The sequence below is a fragment of the Rhinolophus sinicus genome, chromosome 14 (genome assembly GCF_057876585.1).
Source record: "Rhinolophus sinicus isolate RSI-liver-muscle chromosome 14, RSI-T2T, whole genome shotgun sequence".
Classification (NCBI taxonomy): Eukaryota; Metazoa; Chordata; class Mammalia; order Chiroptera; family Rhinolophidae; genus Rhinolophus; species Rhinolophus sinicus.
In genome coordinates, this window is record NC_142514.1 from 61,833,728 (window position 1) to 61,852,182 (window position 18,455).

The 18,455-nt window shown below is 35.3% G+C and overlaps 1 long non-coding RNA gene across 1 annotated transcript in view; it reads right to left on the bottom strand.

Moving 5' to 3' along the window:
* Positions 1–384: 384 nt before the first annotated feature.
* LOC148755700 (uncharacterized) overlaps positions 385–18,455 on the bottom strand; it is a 185,090-nt gene continuing 167,019 nt past the window's right edge. Inside the window, exon 3 of the long non-coding RNA XR_016018474.1 lies at positions 385–1,394. This is a non-coding gene — a long non-coding RNA (uncharacterized LOC148755700). The remainder of the gene's footprint in view (positions 1,395–18,455) is intronic.

Consider the following 18,455-nt stretch of genomic DNA (forward strand, 5'->3'; position numbering starts at 1 on the left):
GTGGCTTGGGTTTTGAAACCCAGGTCTGCCATTTAGTGGTCATGTGATCTTGGGAAAATCACACATGCACACACGCAAGCACACATGTACCCTTTGTAGGTCACAGTTTCTACAGCAATTAAATGAGTATAATAACTATTTCTCATTGAGCTGTGAGGATAAAATGACAAAAGCAAGGTAAGATCAGGCATATAGTAAATGCTGAACAAATGCTAGCTATTATTTCTAAATTTTCTAAATGTCTTATTTTTGTCTAACTTTGATGGGAGGCAAATTAAGATGAATGTTATTTAATTCACACGTATATAATACTATGTATGTAATACTATATATTTCAAAGAAAAAAGATTCTCTCTTGATAATTAGAGTTTTATGGCAATTTATTTCAAGAGTGTACTGTGACATGGGATAGCAAGGGATGCATACCCTTCAGTGATGTCATCACTTGGAGGTGTCCCATTGCCGTCAAAAGGGGATGCTCACCAGGTTTATTCAGAGCATAACAACCGGAGTATGAAGGTTTTGCTTTATACCAGTTTTTCCAGTTATTCTTCGCTAGTTTGCCACCATCTGCTAGTGGGCAGAGTATTCAGCTAAGACGTTTTGGTGATAGTCATTCAGCACATATATAAATGGTGGCCTCTGACTATTGTAAAAATCTTTTGTTCTATCAAATATTCCCAGGGCAGTAGGGCAGCTTTAACCCATCATAAGGAAAAAGCTATGATAAATATACTTTCTTTTTTAAAAAAAGCACACAATTGTGCACACACACACACACACACAGAGCCATTTTCTTCATTAGGGAGCTGTGCAACTGGCAGGAACGTTGAGGCTTGTAGTTACTTAAGATGGAAGTGAGACCAAGCTTTGGAGCGCAGGTAGCATTTCAGTAGATGGATATGGAAGGGGAAGGCATTCAAATTAGTTCTGGGGGCAGGCTCACAGGCAACAGCTAGTGCACATAGGTGTAAATATATTGAAACTCATTTTATCTCTTATGTTTTCACCTTTACTTAAAAAGAAAGATTAAAAAACATTTGATTGTTATAGCAGAAAAACTATCTCCAACATAGGACATGGAGATCATTTCTTAAGGTCACACACACACACAAAAAAACGTTTAGTAAACCACTGATGAATGGCTTGAAAGCATTAATACAGCTTATTATATATGCTTAATATATTCAAAAAGAGTAGTGTATTCAATGGGACAACTCGTTCTGATGAAAATAAAAAATTCAGTCTTCACTTTCTCAATTGCAAGATCGTTTCAATGATCACTTCTCTCAGGCAACCACTGAAGTCCTGGGTGAGTCTTTCAGGAGTGGCAGACCATTACACAGGGAATTCTTGAGCAGTGGGAGAGATATGGGCCCGGAGTGGCCAGCAGCCTGTGGAAACATTTACAAAAGTATTCAGCATTCCCTGATGGCCTAAAAGCAAATGGATATTTCACTGCAACAATGAAAAGAAACATTTCAATTTGGATGTGTTTGCTTGTGAAACACATGTTTACAACGGAAACCTCCATTTGGGTTGTTAGAACACGATCAAACAAAGTATGTATTTACTGAAGAATCAAGTACAGCTCCTCATTGTAAGTATTGTCTCTTTGGGGACAGGCTATATGGTAAGGATAATGTGCTGGATAACAGACAGCAAATGGAGCTACAAGATTTTAAAGTAACGGGCAATGTGTTTAACACTTCCAGCTCTGCCAAAATGGCTATTCCAAGAAGAATGTATTAGTGAGGATAAAAATAGAGTGAAACCCAGAAAACGGTGATGTAAGCAAAATAGACGTTTATTTTCCTCTCTTGTAACAATTTAGATGTAAGCTGTCCAGGGCATGGTGTCAGGGACCAGGTCCCTCCGCTTTGGCTCCAGCCCCCATAACGTCTGACTTGCAGAGTGTGGTCCATGATGGCTGCTCTGGCTACAGACATCATATCTGCCTTCGAGCCAAAGGAAAAGGGAGGAGAGTTGAGGGAGGGCTTGCTTCTTCCCTTGAGAGCAGTGACTGTCAACTGAGGGCAATTTTGCTCCCCCCCTAGGAGAAATTTGTGTTTGTCGTAACTTGGTGGTGGGGCAGGGAGGGCGTGGCATTATTGACACCTAATGGATAGGCGCCAGGGATGTTGCTAAACACCCTACGTAAATAGGACAACCCCCCATAATGATGAATTATCTGGCCTAGTACGCCAGTATTGCTAAATTTGAGAAATCCTATATCAAACTGAAAGCTTCTTCTTGACATGCATTTGTAGAACGCGGAAGCTGACTGAGGATTGTTTCCACTACACTCCAGCTGCTTTCTCAGAGAACTGCCTGGCAGAAATGAGCATAATCTTTGGCAGAGACCACCACCGGTCCCCAGTGTCTGTTCTCTTCTTCTTGTATATTAATAGAAGTTTAACCTGGGCCAGCTAAAAAGAAGTCAGATTTTCCCCATCATGACAACCAAAAGTGTCTCCAAACATTGCCAAATATCCCCTAGGGTCATTCTATTAAGAAATATTTTATTCAGCTGATGTCCTTGGGCAAGTCAATTAAACCTTTGGAATGTCAGTTTCCTCAAAAGTAATACTATGGATAATACTTGTTTCTTAAAATCCCTGCTGTAGGGAGAATTTTAAGACCTCCTTCAAGATTCCTGGTTTATACACACTTTTTCCTAGATATTGTCAAACACTAATCTATGTGCTGCTGTAAAGGGATTTTTATGATGTGATTTAGGTCCCCAAATCAGTTGACCAAGTACAGGACCTTGTGCTCCCTGGGCCTAAGCTAACCAGGTGAGCCTGTAAGTAGGATGGGACTCTTCCAGGGAGAGGAGAGTCACCTGAAGTATGAGAAGGATTCAGTGTAAAGGGGATTCTCCATTGCTGGCTTTGAAGATGAAGGGGACCACGTGTCAAGGAACGTGGGTGCCTCCATGAGCTAAGAGTGGCTGCAAGCTGACAGCCAGCATGAAAATGAAGACCTTAGTCCTGTAGCAGTGAATTCTGCTATAGTCACATGATCTGGAAAGAGAATGTTGAACTCTAGAAGAGAACATAGCCCATCTGACACCTTTATTTTAGTTTTTTTTAAGATCCCAAGCAGAGAACCCAGCTACTCCATTCCTGGACTACTGACCTACAGAACTGTGAACTAATAAGACAGTACTGTTCTAAGTCGCTGAGTTTGTGGTAATTTGTTACACAGCAATAGAAATCTAATAGACTTATTACAAAGATTGATTGTGATAATAACAGTTATCCTTTAGTAAATGTTCTGGTGTTCCAGAAAACTAGCTAAGCAGTTTAAAAGAATTACTTATCTTTTCAGTAACTATTGCAAAAATAGGCATTATTTCCCCATTTTACAGATTCAGCAACTAAGGCCTAAAAAAGTTATAAAATTTGCTTAATATCTCACAGCAAATAATGGTTAAACTGGAATTTAAACCCTGCTGCTATGTCCTTTCCTCTTTGCCTAATTTTGTAAAATATAAAGTGTTAGAAAAAGCCATCCTAATTTCATTCATTTTGCTACGTATACACCATGACTGAATCATGGGTTAGTGAACATTTTGAGACACAGTAGGCACACAAACATCAAAAACTGCAATTACACACAAGCTGAGGTTTAGTTCTCAAGTTCATGATGATGGCTAAATCAAGACAAGTCTTACTTTCTTGCTTAGTGGCACACTTCCTTACTTATTTACTTCGTTGACATATTTTTACTGGCAGTGGGGCCTTTTGAAATCCAACTATTCCTTGTCTGTGTTTTTCAAAGAATATTTGATAGATGATTACTTTCTGTATATCAAGGAAAGAAATGCCAGAAACCACCTATCTAAATATCTACCTAAAATAATAGTAATTTTGATGATCGTCACTCATAAGCATTTATCACGTCCCAGACACAGTACTAAGTGCAGGGTATTATCTAATCCTCACAGAACCCTATGTTGTAAACATTATTATCCTAATCTTAGAGATGAGGAAATGGTCTCATAGGTTTAGAACCCTGCACAAGAAAACTTGCAAGTGGGAAACAGAGACAACATAACATCTATGATCTTTTAGACTCTGCTCTTCTTACCCCCCAGAGTATAATATTCGTAATCATGGAAACTCGCAAGTTCTCCAAACTGCCCTTGGAATGAATGGCTTACTCTGAGTGTCTCTAGATGAGTCCAGAACCTCAAAACCTGGTACCTGATATTTACCATATATGGAGTCGGTGTTTAGACACATTTACATACTACTCTCTGTCTATGCACTTTGTTGTTCATCAGAGCTTACTTGGAGTACTGCTTCTGGTGTATCCTACGTCATGGGGGCGGGGGACTCATGGCTGGTATGTGTCTGATGCTGATGACTTTTGTTGCTTTACCCATATTCTTTCATCCAAAATCCTTAAAAGCTAAAGCACTTCAATACAGCTGGTAGAGATTAGGGTATAAGGTAAGGCAGAAGGCTGAAACAAATTTCTGCATGCCCTCTGTAATGGCTGTGCAGCTGTAGTGCCCACACACATGTGGAGAGCTGCTGTCAAGTAAGAGCCTACTATTTGGCCGAGGTAGCAGATGACCTTCTTATCAAGTGTGAATCGAAGCAGAGTCAAGTTTAAGACTAGGAAGACGGCAGCCACAACAACAACAAAATACATAGAAAGGAAGAAGAGAAACTGACACATAACAACACATTACAAAATGAGAAAAGGATATGAGGAAGGCGGTAAGATAGCAGGATAAAAATTTATGAAAATGTTAAATAGAGATAGATTTAAAAATGTCTTGATTGTCATAGTAATTAGAAACTGTCAGAATTGTGCTTAGTTAAATCTGGTTCATTTACTGGACCTGGTGCTAAAGATTGCCACAGACAATATTTGGTGTGGTATGTCCTAGGGGCACTTCATCATTACTAATTGAGTAAGTGACATTAACAGAAGAGATGGACAAGCCCATCTCTGCTCATTTCAGGGAATCCCGCTGCCTTTTAAGGGCTCCTACCAACCTCAGCTTTTCTTCAATTAAAAAAAAAAAAAAAAAAAAAAAAAAAAAAAATATATATATATATATATATATATATATATATATATATATACACACACACACACACATACATATATATATATGTGTGTATATATATGTATGTATCTATATACATAGATACATATATATATATATATATATATATATATATATATATATATATATGTATATACTTGTGGTGCTGGTGGTGCTGGAAGTAGCTTTAAGAAGAATTGGGTCAATACTATGGTGCAAACAGATTCCTGTTCTTAAAGCATGCCTATCCAGTGGTAGGGTCCCCTTTGGTGCTGTGTAATAGATTCTCCCAACACTTTTGATTCTTCCAAGTAGTTTTCAACAAGTGATTGATAATAAGATCTGCCCTTATAAAAGAGACCAATTTCAGATCTGGGAGAGAGAGCCCATTAAATGGCAGGATAAATGTGGAAGGAAAGCAGAAAGGCTGCACCACAGTGGGAAGCTTGGTTTTGCTCTAAGCCATTGGCATACAGCACTTATCCTGGGTCTTAACATTCTTTCTGGTCTTCAAGTAGGAAACTCACAGTCATTCTTTTTTTTCAGGTTGAGCTGACATCGAGGAAGCAAGCTGCTCAAGTTGGAGCCAAACCAGACAACCTCCCCATTCTGCTAATTGGATTTTGAGATCTGTGTTGAGATAGTCTGAGCTGGAAGTTTATTCACCTCCACTCAGATGCCAAATCTATTGGTCTAGACGTACACAGAACCTAATAAAATAAATTAGTAAAATGGTTATATCTTGCCCATTTCTAAAATGTATATCTTGTGGTTACTCTCAGTTGGGGATGCTTTTATTTTTAACTGATCAATTAAACTTGTCTAGCTACATGAATTGTTCTAATTACTGAGTTTTCCTAGAATTAAATACTCTAAGTTAAATCAACTAACATTTAGCAAACGGGAGCTACTTCTCCTGCTTCTCTCCCTAAGAGCCCTCCACAGAATTAACAGTTAGGTGCTAATTGCAAATGATTAAGTGCTCACCAGTCTTGGAGTCCTTTCTTTAATATTAATGAGATGGATTAGCATGGAACATGTCTTCTATTAATATTATAAATGGAAGCCTGCATGGATCACTGAGTGCTGTTTTGTATTATAAAAAACATTTAGTATAAAGAAATAAAAAAAAGTACACTCCTAAAATGTATCTTCCTTTCAGTTGCGAAGTAAAATTACTGAGGGAAATGTTTAAATATCATTAATTTAGAGCAACCATGTAGCATTTTTGCAATAACCACAGTAGCCAACTTTTACATAAAATTCCTTTCATTAGTATCTGTGAGTAGGCATAGAGCATAAAACCAGAGTAGAGTTTAAATTATTCCATAAAGCATAGATACACACAGAAACACCCACCATTCCATACTACTACAAGAAATTATGTAGCAGTTCAGATCTATTTTCACATACCTGAATTCCCTTCCAAGACCACTACTTTCCTGTTTTAAAAATACTAATTGATTTCCTTTGCCAGTTTGAAAACAATCTTGCTGCGTTTTCCTTCTTTGAAGAACAGACACAGGTAATAATCACTTTTTCCTTCTTAGTTTTCCTAAGAAGATGCTTATGAAAATAAAACAACTTATATTTCATATGTTGCTGTTTTAGAATCTACCACAATGTGCTAAATCCACATTGTATCTATGTAGAATGGACATCATTCTATTTTATTTCATAAGGTTTATTAGTTAAGAATATTGCTCATTTTGATAAGTGCTATTTGAGAAACACCTTAAAAAACACTGAAATGCAAAACATTTCTTTTAGATCATGGCATAATCTCAAATTTATTATTTTCACTCTTTTGTCAGTTGAAAGCATTTGCAAATGAGAGAACTAATGCTCATGCATCTAAAGCAAAGTTAATGTACTATGTAGTATGAGTCAGTGTTAATGTAGTATGCACCACAGTTTGATTAAGGACTTGACCTTGAATCAAATTTCTAGTTTTGTCCTTACTCTTGAACTTAAAATTATGTACACATTTACCATTTTCCCGAGATAAACATACTTTCAACCACATAGAACCATGTAGAATATAGAACTTATATATTCAGTAATAGAGTTGATAACTTATGTTTAAGATTTTATATTTTAAAAGTGATAATTTGTAAGGCAGGATTTCTCAGATCATGGACAAAATGAAAATATATAGCTAATACCTTGCATTTGACCTTGAATGTTTGATTTAATCCTGAACATGCATTATGTGTTCATCGGTTATATTTTTGTACAAATATATTCAGATGGTGTGACTGTTTTTAATAATTGCAAACTTTACATAAAGTCATAATTTATGATAGCTGTGATACATGATCTAGCAAAAAAAAAAATACTTGAAGGATCTGGTCTTTTGAGATATTTACAATTATTCTTGCAAACACTGAGATATAAAATCTGCAAAACTAATTTATGAAAATAGTGCTAGATAGAATTCTGATAGCTTGCAGGATAGATGCTCCTTGATGTACATACTCTACAATTTTCTCCCCTTCAGTGTGAACAGGACCAGTGAATGTGATGAGATACCATTCTCAAGACTAGGTTATTTGTCAACTGATTTGGAGTTAAATCAAGAAGATTATCTTGGATGGGCTTGACCAAATCAGATGAGCCCTTTAACATAAGGTGAAGTGTCAGAGAGATTCTTTCCTGCTGTCCCAGAAGGAAGCAAAGAGTCATGTTGTGAAGGAGGTAGTCACAAGGCAAGAAACTAAGGGCAGCTTTTAGGAAGTGAGAGTGGTACTTAGCAGACAGCGAGTAAGGACACCAGGGCCTCAGTCATCAAACCACAGGAAAATGAATTCTACCAACAACCTGTGAGTTTGGAAGGGGACCCCAAGCCTCAGATGAGATCACAACACTGTTAACACCTTGAATTCAAACTGTGAGACCCATAGCACAGGACCCAGCTAACCCATGTCTGACTCCTGACCCACAGAAACCATGAAATAATACAATTGTGTTGTTTTGAACCAATAGAGTTTGTGGTAATTTGTTAGCAGCAACAGAAAATTAATACCAAAAGGAATTTGGTTTGTTCCATGTAGAATACATTTAACTGAGAACACTCATTCTTCTCATTTAATAAAATCTGGCTGCAGACTTACAATAGCCTACAAACTGTGGTATTATTCATGGCAAATGGAAAAAAAAAAAACAATTATGAAGACTTAAGTAATATTGCTAATTAAAAAGGAAAACGAGAGCTTCATAATTTTGCTTCCTCTGTTCTTCAAATAGATGTTATTATCACTGACAATGACACTACCAATCATTTTTGGATGACTGCAAGAAATTGACTAGGCATATCTCAGAATTCTCGTCACTGCTCACAGGTTTCAGACTCATAAAAGATGCTAAACTTTCTTCAGATTGCAAAAAATGTGCATTGCCCTATATACCATTGGAAAAATTTTGGATTCTCTTCTGTGGGGTCTCAGGCTCTTCAGACAATGGATTCTGTTCTAAAAGCCCTGGACAGGGTATACCAATTAATTTTGGCAATGGTTATGTTACCCTCTCCACAAACACACCATTCCCTTGAGTGTTACCTCCTGAGTGGGAACACCAAGCAGCGTTCACTGTGTTTCAGACAAAAATTCTGAACATCAGTGATATTTCTCCAGGTTTCCCCTTGTTTAGAAGATTCTGCTTAGCTAGATACTAAATCATTTGGATGCCTGCTTTTAACAATTCTTGGGAGTTCAGAGCAGATGATCATTTCATGAAGTATAAAATGTGCTGGATCTGTAGCACAGTGGGGCAGTATTTGGAGGGCATGGTGAACGAACGTCTGCCATTTTCTTTTTTCTTCTTTTCTGTAGGAGGATTCAGAATTGCCAAGTTCAGATCAGAATAAAATGTGTGATAAAAGCAAAAGAGTTACCCGATATAGAATCTTTGCTGTACATCCTAATAATGCAATGTTATTGCAGAACAACCATTAAAACACAGGCACAACACATACACACACACTCAATTTCAGAGAAACAAAGGCTCCTGTTTAAGAATTCTTATACTTGATATTATTTCTTCTCTTCTAGTCTGTTATATTATCCAGCAAAGAGCTACAGCAGAGGCTGTAGGAGAAACAGTTCCCAATCTACCTCCAGAGTAAACCACCTTTATATTATTTCAGATAATACCCTTGAGGATATGCTTTTGTGGCTATAGCCTAGTTACAAGGCTGGGGCAACATTAAGTTGTTAATGAATCTGGTTTTTTCTTTTTCTGCTGAGAAGATAAATAGTCTGGGCCAAAGGTTCTTTAACACTATAAATGTTTATCATACACTTAATTATTAATTCTGTTGTGAGGTTGTTGATGAGCGGGCAGCATGAATAATCTCACTACAGTAAACTGGCCATCACGAGGCTCATTTGGTTCAGTCACCTTTCCTTATTTTAAACCCAAATGCCTACAAGGCATATTTTTCACCATAAACCTAAATCTGAAAAATTAAAATTATATATTAAGTTCTGTGTTGACCTTGAAGGATCCCTAGAATAAAAGGTCCGAGTCTGAGGATCAGATCCAGCTCTTCTTGGCAGGTTAAACTTTCTAAACTCCAGTGAACTTATCTTTAAAAAGAAAAGAAAAGAAAAGAATAAAAAGAATAAAAATAAAGAAACAAAAGAATTCTTGTAGTATATTATCTATCTCATGAAATGAGTGTAAGACTCACATGATGGGTACTGTGCCTGCCAAATATTTGCTTCCTGGTCCAGTCTCTGCTCTTTACTTGCCCCTTTGTATTGCAGGAAACTGCAAATTTCATGTTCTCTTGCTTTCTGAATTCTGCATAGCTTCAGCCGATGAAAAGCAGTTTTAGAAAAGTCAGTGATGAAAATAATATTGAATGTCAACTGTAATTTTAAATGAAAAAGTCAATGATGTGAATTATGGGAAACACTGGGTATTGCTCCGCTGTTCTCTTTTCTTAGGTGGCATGTCTGGCTGAGACTCCTCCAACCTGCACCAGCCAGCTGTTTCCTCCATGGTTCAAACTGGCAGGACAGTTCCCACTGAGTTTGCATTCTTGCCAGATGGTCCCTCTTCTGGGCTCTGGTAGTACCACCTCCTCCTGTTGTCCCTCTAGTTCCAGGAGTAGCAGCTTCTAGCTTTTCCCCATCTCTTACCTGCCACACTGTCTCTCATACGGCTTCTCAGTTGTCCTGTTAGCTACATATCCAGTTCACGGTATTAAGTTACTTCATTGTGAAAGACCAAAAAAAGTTTATTTTCCTGGCCAGACCTGGACTGATACTGATGAAAAACACTTTAAAGATTATAAGCATTCTGTAAATGTATTGTATTGCTACTATAGTCACTTTAATGATTAAGTCATATATTCCAAATATGTTATATTTAGTTAATCTGCCATTTTGGCACTCTCTCATTATTAACTCTTTTTATGGACATAGATAATCAATAATGCATCCTACAAAAAAACATCTCTGAGATTATAGGTATAGTAATGGGAATATATATATATATATATATATATATATATATATATATATATGGTTTTTAATGGAAAATGTAGAATTAGAATTGGTGTATTTTGGAATGTGTTTAGATGTCTTAATTTAAGTTTTAGTGTGATTTTAGTGTGAAACAGTGGAAATGATGGCAATTTCCTTTTAACTACCTATCCTATATCACTTCTTGACATTTGTTAAAGAGTATATCAGTCTTTAGGGAGAGATTCATGAAAGCAAACAAAAGCATTAGAAGGAAATTCTAAAATAGCTTATTTTGTCCAGAAACATACTTAAGACAAAATTCTACGACTTACCTATGTGTCATCTTAACTATTTACTTGGAAAATTTAGAAGTGAGCCGCTTATCATGGGCACGAATATTAACATATTTGTTTGGATTGAAAAATAAAGTCAGAATGTTGTGTTGGAAATTAAATCTTACTTGGCTGGTTGGTTTGAAAATTAATATTGGCTCTAATTCATACCAATAAGGTCATAAAAGGGCATTTTCCATAAATTGATTGAACAAAATCTGCAGCTCAAAACTTTTGATGAAATTGTGTTTAAAGCATGTGATGATATAAAAACATTTAAAAAGACTTTTTTCTAACTTTGTATTTATCAAGTCCAGCAAGGTGCCTCTAAGTGAGAGAGAAACAGGTCTAATTAACAGTTTTTTGATAAGTGTTAGTAAACTCTTTCCTGAAACAAAGAAACTAAAAGATTCTAATGACTGAATAACATGCATTTATTGAATGATTTGTTACATACAATCAAATTGAATAAAGACCTGAGTTATCAACTGATAGGTCATTAAAAATGATGATAGATCACAATGTGATTTTTGACATGTACCTCATTAAAAGTTCAAAGAATTGAGGAATGTTGTCGTAGCAAAAGTCCTTCTATTCACATCTTTTTATTTATAAGAACAAATTTTCTTAGCACATAAATTTTTAAAGCAAACAAAAAATAAGAATAGAATGTTATTGAGTTCACTAATATTTTACCAATAAGTTGTATTCTTTTATGATGCATGAACTAATTAAAAATGATTACCCATTTCATTAAGAAATTATTTCTAATAAAGTTTGCTTTATTTACTTAATAAATAGCAATTAACACATGGTTTGATCAATTGTAATATTAGGTCAAAGAGATTGTGTAATATTAAGTCAAAGTTAGAGTCAAGGAAAATTTAATTAAAATAAAAATTTCACTTACATTTATATTTTTGTGACAGAGAGAAAAGCATAAAATGTTACACTAAGACATGATTTTCTATGGTAATTGAAATTAAAGTATGACTCTAAGAGGTAAAAGAAATAATATAAATTTTCTGACTTAGAGGAACTTTTAAAGGGATTTGGTAACTTTTCAAATGGGTTTATTTGGTATCAGATTGTTGAGATATTTAGGTACTTTTGGATACTTTGTACAACATGGCCTAGCTGTTTTACTTAATAAATGTTAATTCTTACAGTATATCATAAATTGTATCCTATGCAATTAAACACAATGTGTTAATTTCATTAAACACAATGAAAAGTCTTTTAAGTGGTATGTGAATAAAATTACTTTGAAGACCTAGCTACACTATGCCTTTCTTCTCTGAACTATGATTGTACTTATTCTGTTTATGCATATCTGAGCACATCGATACATCTCATCTTGCATTAACTGATTTTTTTCCTTCTCCCTCAGTCTTATCTCCATCTGAATCAGCTGTGGTATCCAGAACTATGCTGGCTTCATAGCATAATATGGACTCAGTATATTTTTAATACTTGAGTTATCTACAAAAACAGATAATAAACTCGTATGTAGAAATACCTTCTGATTTTCCATTGTATTTCCTGCTTTCAGAGAGTGCCCTGTTTTTGGCTATTTCCCCCTTTTTATTGCTGACTTGAGTTTCCACAGCCCTCACATTCCTTTTTACAATCTCTTAATCCCTCCTCTTTCAAACCATTTGAATTTAGGTTTAGTATTGGGTGACTACCAAGTGAGTCATTTGGACTATAAATAAAATAACTCTATATCAATTTCTTTTATTTCTCTACTACACTGTTCTAAGCCTGTTTTACTTCTTATTTTTTTAATCAGGGTATTACTTTGGCACACATCCCAATTGATGGGAGATCTTCAGAAAAGAGTGTTAAATTAAAAAAATCAGTTACTGGCTTACCTCTTAATGAAGCAGCTGGCTTAAGAAGCTTGAGATTTAAATTATCTTCCCTGGCATTATTATGCTCCCTTAAGTGAGGCAGTGCACCAGTAAGTAATTGGCTGAAACTGAAAGTCTGAGGTGCCTCCATTAACAGATTGATTAGAGACATTATTGGTACTGTAATGTAAAGAAGGGTAGTTCTTTTAGGCAAAGTCTGGATCAGTGCTTTGAACAGTACTAAGACTGAAATTTATAAAATGACTTTTAAATTAATTTACAGTGTAGCTCCTATTAGTGATCACAGAATCAGTGGCCAACCTGATTTGATGGATGGTCTCATTATGATCTACTGTAGATCAAAGAGCTTTTTATTATGTGACAAATTTCCGTGGTGCCCATTTATTTTTCTGCCATGCGTTGTACTAGTACTATCATGTCGTTCATTTTTTAAATAGAGATTTATTTTATATGCAGACATTGTTGCAGGTCAATAGAATATAATTTTATTTTTCTCATGGTGTAGGGACCATGAGTGGATCACTCCATCCACTCCTGTGTTGTCACAAGTGGATCCAGAATCCTGGACATCTTTGGAAGAAAAAAACTATAATACCAGTCAATATATTAACATATATGTTTTTTGACTATTGAAAGTTTAAATTTATCAGCCAATAAGTTTGTTCACCTGAAAAAAAATGAGGATTAGATTAGTTTAACCCCATAGATCTTTCCCATTCTAACAGTGTTTATTGTCAAATTTTTCTTTAGTGCTTAACCTAGAGCTAAACAATGAGGTCTACAGAATAATAATGTGTATTTCATTTGAAAATACATTTATAGTTAAAAATATTGCACCTACATTATCACTTGTGACTCATTTAAGGTTCTGTGCTACACTTTAAAGTGACTACTGATCAGTTCAGACTAATACTGGGTTTTCTGCTATTTCTTTCAATGCTTGGTTCACTATATTAAATAATGTAATGACTATTTTTAAAGATCCTAGAATTGGGTTGGAGGAGCAAGAATGACATGAAAGAAAAAAAAAATGAGAGAATAATAAAGTACTCAAAGGACTATATGCCACCAACTTCAATAAGCTAGAAGAAAGCGACAAGTTCTTAGAAACATATAGCCTTCCTAGGCTGAATCATGAAGAATTGGAAAATATAAATAGGTCGATCACCAATAAGGAAATTGAATCAGTCATCCAAAACCTTCCCAAAAGCAACAGTCCGGGATGGCTTCACTAGTGAATTCTACCAAACATTCAAAGAGGATCTAATACCAATCCTACTCAAACTCTTCCAAATAATTGAAGAAGAGACAATACTCCCTAACTCATTTTACAAGGCCAACATTAGCCTGATACCAAAACCTGGTAAGGACAACACAAAAAAAGAAAAATATCTCTGATGAATACAGATGCAAAAATCTTAAACAAAATTCTAGCAAATCTAATGCAACAATGCATTAAAAAGATTATACATCATGAGCAAGTGGGGTTTATCCCAGGGGCACAGGAATGGTTCAACATCCACAAATCCACCAATGTGATACATCACATAAACAAAATAAAGGAAAAATATCATATGATTATATCGATAGATGCAGAAAAAGCATTTGACAAGATACAACATCCATTTATGATTAGAACACTTAATAAAATAGGTATAGAAAGAAAATGCCATAACATAATAAAGACCATATATGACAAACCCTCAGCTAACATCATAATTAATGGTGAAAAACTGAAGCCCTTTGCTCTACATTCAGGAACACGGCAGGGCTGTCCCCTATCACTTCTGCTTATCAACATAGCGTTGGAAGTCCTCGCCAGAGCAATCAGGTAAGAGAAAGAAATAAAAGACATCTAAATTGGGAAGGAAGAAGTTAAATTCTCACCGTTTGCAGATGACATGATGCTATATATAGAAAACCCTAAAGACTCCACCAAAAAGCTATTAGAAACAATAAATAAAGTAAAGTTGCTGGCTACAAAATCAACGTACAAAAGTTCATTGCATTCCTATATACTGAAAATGAAATCTCAAAAAAATAAAATTAAAAAAAGAACAACAACAACAACAACAAAAATCAATTCCTTTTGCAATTGAAGCAAAAACAATAAAATACCTAGGAATAAACTTAACCAAGGATGTGAAAGACCTATATATTGGAAACTATAAGACATTATTTTTTTAAAAATTGAAGAAGACACAAAGAAATGGAAAGACATTCCATGTTCATGGATTGGAAGAATCAACATAGTTAAAATGACCAGATTACCCAAAGCAATATACAGAATTAATGCAATCCCCATCAAAATCCCAATGGCATTTTTTAAAGAAATAGAATAAAAAATCATCAGATTTGTATGGAACCACTAAAGACCCCCAATAACCAAAGCAATGCTAAAAAAAAGGAACAATGCTGGAGGTATCACACTCCCTGACTTTAGCTTGTACTTACTACCGGGCAACAATAATCAAAATAGCATGATTTTGGCAGAAAAACAGACACACAGACTAATGGAATAGAACTGAGAACACAGAAATAAACCCACGTAAATAAGGACAGATAATTTTTAACAAAGAAGCCAAAAACATACAATGGCGAAAAGACAGCTTCTTCAATAAATGGTGCTGGCAGAATTGGAAAGCCATATGCAAAGGAATGAAACTAGGCTGCAATCTGTCACCATGTACAAAAATTAATTCAAAATGGATCAAAGACCTAAACATAAGACCTGAAACAATAAACTGCATAGAAGAAAACATATGTACTGAACTTGTGTATTTTGGGTTCAAAGAGCATTTTATGAATTTGACCCCAAAGGCAAGGGAAATAAAAGCTAAAAGAAATGAATGGGACTATATCAAACTTAAAAGCTTCTGTATAGCAAAAGAAACCATCAACAAAATACAGAGGCAACCAACTGAATGGAAGAAGATTTTTGCAAACAATGCCTCCGATAAGGGCCTAATATACAAAATATATAAGCAACTCATACAACTCAACAGCAAAAAAACAAACAATCCAATTAAAAAAATGGGCAGAGGACCTGAAGAGACATTTCTCCAAAGATGACATACAAATGACCAATAGACATATGAAAAAATGCTCAACATCACTAATCATCAGAGAAATGCAAATAAAAACTACAATGAGATATCACTTCACCCCAGTTAGAATGGCTATCGTCAACAAGACAAATAGTAACAAGTGTTGGAGAGGCTGTGGAGAAAAAGGATCCCTCATACACTGTTGGTGAGAACGCAGACTGGTGCAGCCACTATGGAAGGCAGTGTGGAGGTTCCTCAAAAAGTTAAGAATAGAATTGCCATATGACCCAGCAATCCCTGTCCTGAGTATCTACCCAAAAAATCTGAAAACATTTATCCATAAAGACATATGTGCTCCAATGTTCGTTGCAGCTTTATTTACGGTGACCAAGACATAGAAACAACCAAAGCGTCCTTCGATAAATGAATGGATAAAGAAGTTGTGGTATATATACACAATGGAATACTATTCAGGGGTAAGAAAAGATGAAATAGTACCCTTTGTGACAACATGGATGGATCTTGAGATTATAATGCTAAGCGAAATAAGTCAGACAGAAAAAGTCGAGAAGCGTATGATTTCACTGATATGTGGGATATGAAACTGAAAACAACAAAAGAACAAGACAGACAAATGAAAAAACAAAAACTCATAGACACAGACCATAGTTTAGTGGTTACCAGAGGATAAAGAGGGAGGGAGGTAGTAAAAGAGGGTAAAGGGGATCGAATATATAGTGATGGAAAGAGAATTGATCTGGGTGGTGAACACACAATGTGATATATAGATGATGTGTTACAGAATGGTACACCTGAAATCTATGTAGCTTTACTAACAATTGCCACTCATTAATTAAAGAAAATACTAATAAAACAAATTTAAAAAGGTACTCAAACTCATAAAATACTGAAAATTTAATATACTAGCTTTTACACAGTAAATTTGCAATTATATTTTCTCTTGACACTCACAACAAATCAATAAAATAGATATAATTATTGTTATTGTTTTACCATTTTATAGATGAGAAAACTAAGGGCAAAGAAACTACAAAGTGAGTTTCTACTAGGTCATACTAAACGTGCACTCGGGCCAGAGTGAAACAGGAAAATTTAATACAAAAGAATAAAGGAATTGCCCAGGTAGGCCTTTACCTCATGAATAGCATTACCAATCTCATGTCTTTAATGTTTAATAAGATGTCTCAAATAGATAGGAACCACAAAACCACAGAGTTTCTGAGCATGACATCATGTCAGAAATATTTTCTTATAATGTTTCTCTTTACTTAAGCCTTGTTAACATGTTGTCCATTGCTAGGCCTTCCAATTAGGTTAACTGGAAGTCTAAGGTAGAAGTGAATTGGAAGCCATGGTTTATTAGTATACAACAATGAGGTCCCTTCAAAACTATAATGGAAAAAAATCATGAGGTCCTATAGATTTCAGATTAAATGCTGTTGAAATTTCAGTATATCAAACATACATTTATTGAAACTTGTTCACGACAAAACACTTTATTTCCTACTATATTTAGAACTTAAATAGACTTTAGAGATAAATCATCTCATCTAATTTTTTTATTTATATAGATATAGAATCTGAGGCCCAGAAAGACTGTGAGTTGCCCAGTGTCACACAGATGGTGAATAGTAAACTTGAGACTTCAACGCTGATCTTTGAAATTTAAATGATTTTAACTCCATTCAGCAAAAATATTAGTTTCTGCAGATGACAGAGCACTGTGCTTTGTACTGTAATAATGGAGCACTGTCATGCCTTCTTATGTGCTGCAAACACAGACCACTTTGGATCCCAGTTTTTTAGGAAGTATAAAGGTGAGTTAGCCACAGACATTGGTGATGGTAGAGGGAAAGGCAGAATTCCAAAAACATATTAGGAATAAACTGTTAAAACACAGAAAAAAATAAACAAAAGAGAGAGATACACATTACCCTTTCTGAAAAATTTCTAAAACAGTATCTCTTATTAGAGACAATGCAGATTTCAGACCTAGTGTACATTTATTGTATAAGTATTTATTGAGTACCTACCACTACATGCCTGGCATTGTTTTAGAAATTGGATTTACAACAAAACTACATCTTGGCCTTAGTGAAGCGTTCTTGAAAGACAGTAATAAATTTGGGAGTAAGAGGGAGTGGGGAAGATTTAGAGACAAGATAAAATAATAAGATAAGAAGACAGCTATCTAAGTACAGAACACCCTGTTGACTTAGCTGCCATTTCTTTAGTAATAGTATAAAATTTATTGAGCACTTATCATGTTCCAGGCTATTATAAGTACTTTATATTTATTACTTTACTAATTCCCAATAGTCATTCTATTGTCCAAAGGAAGTAGATCATTTTATCTATCCAATTTTGCAGATGAGGAAAGAGGTACAGGGAGGTTCCATAACTTGCCCTCTAAGAAAGCCTTAGTAAATACTGAGACCGGGATGCAAACCAGGCAACCTGAATCCCAAGCTCATGTTTTTCATCAACAAGTATCAAAGTGCCTACTAGTTTCCGAGGTTATTACTTGTGGAGGACACCATAGGACCACTGTAGTTATAATCACTGTTGTCTGACTTTGGACAAGTTCTTAAATCCTCAAATGCAACACAAGAGTTGTTGACTAGATAGTCTCCAAGGTCCTT